This window comes from Orycteropus afer, unplaced genomic scaffold, assembly GCF_000298275.1.
Source record: "Orycteropus afer afer isolate SDZICR_OR568_19922 unplaced genomic scaffold, OryAfe1.0 scaffold00638, whole genome shotgun sequence".
Classification (NCBI taxonomy): domain Eukaryota; kingdom Metazoa; phylum Chordata; class Mammalia; order Tubulidentata; family Orycteropodidae; genus Orycteropus; species Orycteropus afer.
Genome location: NW_006922225.1, coordinates 1,074,170 through 1,081,991, shown reverse-complemented (window position 1 = coordinate 1,081,991; position 7,822 = coordinate 1,074,170). Strand labels below are relative to the sequence as shown.

Sequence of the window (7,822 nt, the reverse complement as noted above, 5' to 3'; positions counted from 1 at the left end):
TCTTTGACAGCTATAGAATTACGACATCAAAGGCTTCATCCCCAGGTAGTGCAAACAGTTAACATGCTCACTACTAATCAAAAAGTTGGGGGCTCCAGTCTACCCAGAGACTCCTTCAGCAAAGGCCTGGCAATCTACTTACAGAAAGCCATCCATTGCAAACCCCGAGGTGCTGTGGAGCAAAGTGCTGCTCCGATGGCCACAGGGGCACCAGGAGGCTGGGTTGACTCTACAGCAACTGGTTCCTCTTCTCTTCTCCACTCAGGTTTGAAGGTTATATTTTTTGATAATTTGTTTACTTCATCAAAATTTTCAAGGGTAGTGGTTTAAAAATATAAAAAATCCAAACCCAGTTCCCACTTACAGTGACCACATAGGATAGGGCAGAACTGCCCCCAGAGGGTTTCCAAAGCTTGATGAAACAGACTGCCACATCTTCTCCCACAGAGCAGCTGGTGGGTTTGAAGCACCGACCTCTGGCATAGCAGCTGAGAGCTTCACGATTGTGCCACCGGGCCCTTCAGTGTCGTCCAGTGGTCTGTGATGTCCTTGTGCTATCAGTTAATCGCTGCCTCCTCTGTGGCTCTGTCCCCCTTCCGTTCCAGGCATTGGTTGGCTGAGCAGCCCCCTCACTCACCTGCCTTCACTCAGTCTCACCAGGGTCAGGGCTTTCAAAGAAACATCTTTGAGTTTGGCCATTTCTGTGTTTCTTCCATATAAGTGGCATCTACTTATACCGAGTATAGGGGTGTTATTTAATTTCTCGAGCTGGATACTTGGCTCACTTTCCTGTTTCTTTCTTGTCTGATACAAACATGTAAAGATATTTGTTTTCTCTGAGTCCTCTTTCACTGTGTTTTCTGGAGTGGCAGGCATGTTTTTCTGGAGATAATGAGCTGGGAGCACTTCCAGATTCTGGAGAAAAGCTCAGAGCCAAAACGACATCTGTCCCAACTACAGACTCAGACCCAGAGAGGGGTGAGCCAGAGACCTGCCTCCAGCAAGGCCCCTCGGAGTCGCTCAGGTGTTCAGTGAGGTCCCCAGCCAAGCCCCGCCTCCAGAAGGAAGCAGGAAGAAGGACGGACCTAAGATGCTCACACCTCCGTCCCTGTATATGGCAGCTCCCAGCGACCCTCCTGCCACTTCCGTGCGGAAGTCTCCTCCCTCTGCACTCCCCCTGAGCTGGTCTCTGGACAGCAGCCACGGAGCTCCTCCTCTGTCCCTGGAGAGAGTGTGCTGTGGACCGTAGGTACCGAGGGAGGGAGGTGCTACTGTGCCCCGGAGCCAGGGCCATGTTTCTGGGTATGCGGTGACACCGAGTACAGCCGAGCCAGTCAGTGAAAGACGTAATGGTGAGGGTTCGAGCTGGAGCTTCCAGGAGCCCCAAGGACATGAGACATTCCCTCCTCTTCATGTTTCCATTCCAGATTTTCTGTTTTTGCTCTGCATTTCTATCCTACACTCTTCCCTCTTAGGACTCGTCACCAAGTCCCATCTCGCCTGTTTGGCTGCCATAGGCAGTCTAAGGCTGGGGTTGGTGGAGACTCAGAGACCAGCCATGTTACACTGCAGGGGAGAAGATTTCTACCCAAGAGGGGAAGACCTTGCTCTTTGTCCCCAGCCAAGCCATCAGAAAAAGACAAAACAATTTCTGAAAGGATTTTGTGTTATGCTTCAAAAGAAATGAAAGGAGTCACTAAGGAAAAATCAAGATTTTGCTTGCTTTTTTCCCTAGTTCCATATATTGTTAGCTTCTGTTGAGTCACCTCTGACTCAGGCCAACCCCACGCACAGTGGGATGAAATTCTGCCCACTCCTGGCCTCTCCGTGATCAGATTACAGACCAGACAGTCGTGTACCCAAGGGTTTTCCTTGGTTAATTTTCCAAACTATAGGCCCAGACCTTTCTTCCCAGGCCATCTTAGTCTGGAAGCTCTGCTGAGGCCCATCCGGCATCCCGGTAGCACACACGCCTCCCCTGGTGGACGGGTGATGGCTGTGTGAGGTGCTTTGGCTGGGCCTCTAGTGTGGAAGTCGAGGCTTCTGCCACTAGACCCCACTGCTCCCTATTGTTTTGAATGGGTTTTGATTTGGGGTTCCATAGAGAACCCAGAGGGGCACCATGTCCACTCAGGATATCCATTCTCTATCTGGTGCGCAGTGTCACGCAGGTGGGGACAGATCACGAATCACCCTTGTTTTCAAGATTCATACTCTACAGTCTGGATCAAGGGGGGACGGGATGGGGACAATTATCACATGTTGTATCTTCTTCCAATCAAATTGTATTCTACGCCAATCCTCCTCTTGTGGGACTGGTCTGTTAAGAACTGGGATATTGCAGTGCAGGATTTTGCAAAAGTTTGATGGTGTGGTTCATGAAGGTTCCTTGGCTGCATGTCTACTGGCTGCAGCTGAGGTGTCCATGATTGAAAACACCTGCTCCCTGGAAAGCCGGCTGCTCTGCTGCTCCCTCACTTGGGAAGTCTTCTCAGAGACAGGTCAGAGAAGGGGCCCAGTTTCTCTCGCCAGAGCACCAAACCCTCCACCCTCATCCCTGGACCACCCTCATGTCCCATCTCCCAGGGTCACAGGTCCTTCCCCATGGAACCCCCGTGTCCCGTTACCTTTTAAGTCTCAGGCAATCTCCCCCTTCCATCCTCTACACCCACCTCCCCACCTGCACCCTCTCCAGAGGTGCTCATGTCTCAAACTCTCAGAAAATAAGACCTTGGGTGGGGCTGTCATAGACAATTTTATAGTTTGGTCTCCTCCCTAGACCTCCACCTCCTTGGCTTGTTAAAGGAGCCCTGGTGGCACAGGGCTTGTTAAAGGAGCCCTTGGCTGCTTACTGAAAGGTTGGTAGTTCAAACCCATCAGCAGCTCTGAGGGAAAACCAGTTGGTCGTCTGTTTCAGTAAACATTACAGCCTTAGAAACTCAGTGAGGCAATTCCACTCTGTCCCTATAGGGTCACCGTGAGTCAAAATCAACTTGACAGCAATGGATTTTTGGCTTTTTGGTGCAGCCTTGGTTGTTTCTGAATAGAAATGTGTGCTCTTCTCCCACCTGAATCTTCACAGGTACCCCCTCAGCCTGAGCGTTCATGCTCCCAGTCCCTGCTGCTCAGCCTGGTATACTGAGTGCGGTACTTGCCCTGGGCGTGCCCACCCCACCACACCCAGTGTCCATCCCCAGGTGGGTGGTCTGGCAGTTCCTGGTTTTCCTGGTAGAAGAGAAGAGGGTGATAACATCATCTAATTGCTGATGGAACCCAGTAGCTCCCTGCCCCATCCTCTCTTTCACCAGGATGGCCTCTGTGTTCATTTCCTCCAGCAAACTTGAGATGAGCTTCCTTCCTTCTCTAGACATTGCACTATTGTCTCAAGGATATCTCTTTCTAAAACCAAACAGAACTGTTCCAACTTTCTTAATGAAAAAAAATCAATTGCTTCCTCCAAATAAAGTCCCTGGGTTGTGCATGGTTGCATGCTTGTCTACTGACTGCGCCTAGAGCAGCCTGGGAAAAAAGGTCTGATGGTCTGTTCCAAAAGGTCACAGTCACTGAAAAGCCTACTCTGCACACACAGAGTCACCAGGAGTTGGAGTTGACTCAATGGCAATGAGTTTGGATTTTTTTTTTCCCCCAAATACAATCCTCTGGCCAACATTGATGAGGATGTGCCCATTGGGCAGATTATTAGCAAATCCTGACCACGGCCATTCAAGAAGCAACAGAAAAAACCCTCACTTCTGCTTTTCCATACACTTGCAAATTCTGTTTGAGAACCAGTCACCTACAATGGCCCCTACCCTGGCCAGCATGCTCACATCTCACCTCACCTCCTCCTTTCTCAAAATGAGCAACAAAACCTCCTCCCCTTCTCACCACATCAGTAGGTGGAAGAAGCCAGGAGGGAGGAGGTATTTAGGGGCAGAATGTGCCTTAGTGTACCCAGTGCTCAACCTAGGCTTCAAAATGAACCAAGACTGTGTTTTGTGGGTCCAAAGACTGCAGGGCAGGACTTCTATGAAAAGCCGTGGTTCTCATCACAAACACAGATTCTTTTCACTGTTTCTTAAAAGCAATTGGACATCTCAATAGTGGGGTTGGTCAAAGGGAAGGGAGGGAAGCAGAGAATGAGATTCTACAGGAAGTACCTGCAGAGACTGGAAACCACAGGCCAAGTTCACCATCACCAGGTGGGCCAGAGCCTTTGCTGTAGGTGTACGTACAGTTGGAAAACCATGGTGAGCCCCATACCAGGCGCCCCACTGGTTCTTTTCCTGTGGTGACAATTTGAGGGCTTCTTGTGAGTAGAGATTATGGTAAAGAGACCCTGGGAATGAAGAAACCAGATGGGTACAGCTGAAGCATGAAGTACCAAGAAGCTGAACTAGGTTAGTGGCAATCGTAATAGAAACGCTTATGGAAGATGTTTGACAAAACTTGGTGAGTGATTGAGGAGAGAGGAAGAGAGTGGATGTGAAGTGAAGATATAGTGTTTCCTTTACTCTGAGAGACTAGGGAGATGTATAGGTACAGGGACATGCTCTTGTTGGCACAGTGTGTCAGGTCTGAGCAAGCTCTTTTCAAGTGTCTATCCAATCAGTTCTGCACCAAAACCCCTTGAGGTCCATACTGTCTTGCCTATTGAGATCAGAAAAGTGAGCTTAAGTATTTGATCTAAGTGTAACTATTTTGAAGGTAGACATGAGTCCAATTTCTCAATACAGAGTTTGAACTGAATATTCCATGTGCTGATCAAAATAAAGGATTTATGTTCCTTAGAGAGGAACTTAGGCTGGGGGGTGGACAATGGGGGTCATTTACGGCTGGCACAGATGAAGGATGAGGGATAAGTATAATCTCTAGTGGGCAGTATGGGGCCAGAAGAGAAAAGAATGAAGCCAGCCAATGAACAGAGCCATGGAGAATGTTTGGGTTACTGGAGGTGAGGAAAGTAAACAATGTCTGACTCATAAAAAAACATCAAGAGAGTGAAGGTTCTTAGAAATCACATCCATGAAGAGAAGTCCACAGAGAGGTAGCTACTTGAAGTATGAGCCTGGCTTCATGTTCTACTGGGCACTATGGAGGGAAGATAACTGTTGCCTTTATCCGTGTATTGTTTGTCCATTTATCCACCACACTGAGTCTCTGCTTCCCTCTGCAGAAGCTGTAGAACTACGGCAAATCCCACTGCTGCCTTCGAGGCCCTCGGGTGAGGGGTGACAAGCTGGAATATCCCCAAAAGTCCTGTGCCTTGTGAACTGCTTCTGACTGGAGAGACTGCCTTCCCAGTGATGGTGAATTGCATGGCCCAGGTCCTCATCGCTGCCTCCTCCTACGGTCATGGCTGCCTGGTGGTAGTGGCCCATGAGAACTACCTGATAGACTCTGGGTTGGCTCCATTTCTTGCCAATGCAGTGCTCTGGCTCTGCCCAGCCCCGGAGCCCCTATTGGCGTGCACCCATCCCTGGCACCCCTAGTGGACATCCTTCAGGAATCTGGCGTTGAGGCACAGCTTGCAGAAAAACCAGGAGACCTCTCAGAAGTTTACTACATCAATGCCCACAATACTACCCTGACTGAGAAGCTGGTCCAATTTATGAAGGATGGAGGGGGCTTGCTCATGGGGGCCCAAGCATGGGTTTGGGCTGAGCAGTATGGCCGTAACAAGGTGCTATCCAAGTTCCCTGGGAACAAAGTGGCAAGTTTGGCTGGGGTATACTTCACTGGCAAGTGTGGGGACACAAGCCACTTCAGAGCCTCTAAGGAGATGCCTGAGATCCCACTCCAAGTCAGGTGAGTGGTGTCCTCTGATGGGGTGTCTGACCTAAGTTAGAGAGCAGTTGTGCCCATTTGAAGCCTTCCTAGCTATTAAGTACCATCAAATCGGTTCCTCCCCATAGCGACTCTGTGTATGGCAGAATGAGACTCTGCCAGTCCTATGTCATGCTCACTTATAGAAGTGACTGTGGCTGAAAAGGGCAACACCCTTGTTTTTCTCAGTAGATTCAGGGCTTGAGGAGATGCTTTTCTGTTGTATTTGCTTTGTGCTTCTCGGCAGGGAGCAGTTACTTGAATGAAGGAAAGAAAACTTTGGTTGACCTTGTTTGATCAACTCAGGGAAGTGGCTAGGTCACGCCTACCTTGGACCGGGTTATGAGGGAATGGAGGAAGGAGAAGGAAAGCAGTGGGAAAGGGCTGGAATGGGAGAATGAGAGCTAAGGGGAGGACTTTGAGAACAGAGGATCAAGATAAAAATGGAACTGACAGACATGGGAACAAAAAACGGTCAGAACATGAAGCCTTTCTCATCCTCATCCTCATGACCTAGTTTCATTACTTGGGAGTAGAATTTCCCTGCCTAGGACCCCTGAATTCCTGAGTGATCGCCATTATGTGGAAAGAGGTGGCTGGGAGATGGAGAAACACACTATCAGATTCATAGGAGAGCAGGATCACATCTGGTTTGATTATCGTTATATTACTACGAGTAATTAACCCTGATGGCTCAGTGGTCAAGCATTTGATTGGTAACTGAAATCAGCTGTGCAAACCCATCAGCAGCTCTGTGGGAGGAAGGAAGTGGTAGTTTCCTTCTGTAAAGATCCTGAAAACCCAACTCACTGCCGTCGAATTGATTCTGACTCATAGTGACCCTCATGGGGTTTCCAAGGCTGTAAATCTTCATGGAAGCAGATTACCTCATCTTTCTGGTGAGTTTGAACCACTGACCTTTCAGTTAGCAGCCACGTGTCTTAACCACTACACTACCAGAACTCCTTTCCATCAAGATCACAACTCTGGAAACCCTTTGGGGCACTTCTACCCTGTCTGAGAGGGTCACTATGAGTCAAAACTTATCAGAGAAGGAAAATTCCAATATTTTCAACTAGTACAGGGTGATAGAAAAGTGGTAAGGCTGTCCAAGATGGAAAACCTGTAGGACCTGGACAAGCAAGGCAGTCCCATGGAGTTCTCTGGCTTGCACAGTTCATTGCATTGCTAGCTATTCAAATAGACACATTATAAATCAAAGCATTTAACAATGTTAACTAAAACAGCGATTCATCCCAGAAATTTTCACCAGCATTGTATGCAATTTTGTGGTTCAAACCCACCAGCCACTCCTCGGAAGGAGGATGGCGCAATCTACTTCCGTAGTGATACTGCCTCAGAAACCCAAGGAGTGTTCGCTATGAGTCGGGTCCCACTTGACAGCAAATAACAACAACAACAATGTGCATATGTAGAAACCCTGCTGTATTGTGGTGTTCGTTACTCATGGTCAACACTGATGTGAAGATACGCAAAGCAAGATGGAAATTGTTATCTCCTCTGTTTCCTCTTCTGAGTTTTGCATCAGATCAGCTCAGGCCTGGCTGTTACCTCCTGCCCCATTTTGCACTCACCTGTCTCTCTCTGCTTTAAAGGAGGACCTCAGTTGGAATCAGGAGAAGCTTCTGGAAGGGGTCTCGGAGCTGGACGTCAGTGGTGGCAACGTCTACTCGAGGCTGCTGCTGCACGGGGCACTGGCCTTCCCCCTGGGGCTGGACAAGAACCTCCACTGCTTCTGGCTGCTGCCCACTTCGGCCGTGGCCCTGTGGTTGTGGTCGACCATGAGGGCTTCCTGGGGGATCGCAGGACGGGCCCATTTGTGGTCAATGCTTTTCGCTGGCTGGCAGATGGCTGGAAAGGTGTGATTGGGCTCAGCCCAGATATGCAACACATGGGCCCTCTGCTAACCAAATATAACATGGAATGGCGTGAAACTCACGTCCTGCTCCTGGACTCGATCATCTTTGTCAGTGGC

General features: G+C 49.1%; 1 pseudogene; it reads left to right on the top strand.

Annotated features, from left to right (window-relative positions):
- The first annotated feature begins 4,883 nt into the window (after positions 1 to 4,883).
- Positions 4,884 to 7,822, top strand: part of LOC103210702 — a 9,873-nt pseudogene continuing 6,934 nt past the window's right edge.